General features: G+C 47.4%; 1 protein-coding gene across 1 annotated transcript in view; it reads right to left on the bottom strand.

The window, feature by feature from the left end:
• P4HA3 (prolyl 4-hydroxylase subunit alpha 3) overlaps nt 1–1,058 on the bottom strand; it is a 37,540-nt gene that overhangs the window by 16,282 nt on the left and 20,200 nt on the right. The window lies entirely within an intron of this gene.

Raw genomic sequence — 1,058 nt, 5'->3', positions numbered from 1 at the left:
AGGTTGTATGTTTTTGAACTTCTGATACCTCTCCCATTGACACCTCATGATCACACAGGCTCGTGTGCTTCTTCCATGTGGGCTTTGTTGCTTCCCTGCTAATGGCCGCTTGTTTAATTGCAAGCCTTTAAGACCCCAGGCACTTGATAGCCGGGCACCACTAGCTTTCTTCACCACATTTGCTTATGCACCCACTTTGTCTTCAGCGAATGTGTCAGGTAGGTGTGTATCATACAGTGCCCCATTATTAGAACAAACGGTTCTTGTACTGAGGCAAGATTTAAGTAGAAGGCCAAAGTCTAAGGGTATTTTTAAATAAAGTGCTTTTTAATTGCAAAGCACTGTCATATGGACTGGAAAAACAAATATTTATTTTCACAAGAATTTGTCTACTTCTGCCCGTGTCATCAAAATGTCAGCTCCATGGCAGGGAGCAGGTGGTCAGAAAACTCAACACACCCCAAATTCAACACAAACTCAGGGTCGGTGCTGAGTGCCCATGGTGGAGCCAGGACTGTGGAAGGCTGTCCTCCTGGGAGAGCCGGGCCAGGCAGCAACCAACAACCCCAGTGAGAGGGACCAAGGGAGGAAAAGGGTATGGCAAATTCTGGGCATGCCAAGTGGGCAACCTGGCCATGAAGTTTTAAATGTCTATCTCTGGATGGCTTGGATGGCCTGTTACCATGGCAACAGAGTTATTTCACGGAAAAATCAGCTGCCAATCTCAGTAGAGGCCATGTGGTTTCTTCTGACTAATGAAATCTGGAATGGAAGTCCTAGTTGGGACTTTGAGTCAGCTCATGGTTTGCCATCTCTGTCTCTTCCCTCTCCCATGGGACTGACAATGTCCCAAACAGAGGCTGCGATGTCAGGCAGGCCCCCAAATGAAGAGACCTGGAGTAGAGTTGATGTCAACACAGGGCAGACAAAGGAAGGAAAAAGCCACCTTTACTGCTGTTGTCACTGAGCTTGGGGTTGCTTGTTACCAAGCTTACCTTAGTCGAAGTTAACTGATACAAGAAGGGGGAATGGCAGAACAGCAATCGATGGACCTCGCA

Source organism: Echinops telfairi, unplaced genomic scaffold (assembly GCF_000313985.2).
Source record: "Echinops telfairi isolate 266 unplaced genomic scaffold, ASM31398v2 ScPeMD7_1713;HRSCAF=2227, whole genome shotgun sequence".
NCBI classification, from domain to species: domain Eukaryota; kingdom Metazoa; phylum Chordata; class Mammalia; order Afrosoricida; family Tenrecidae; genus Echinops; species Echinops telfairi.
Note: the sequence above shows the minus strand (reverse complement) of the source record. Positions and strands in the feature narration are given on the sequence as shown.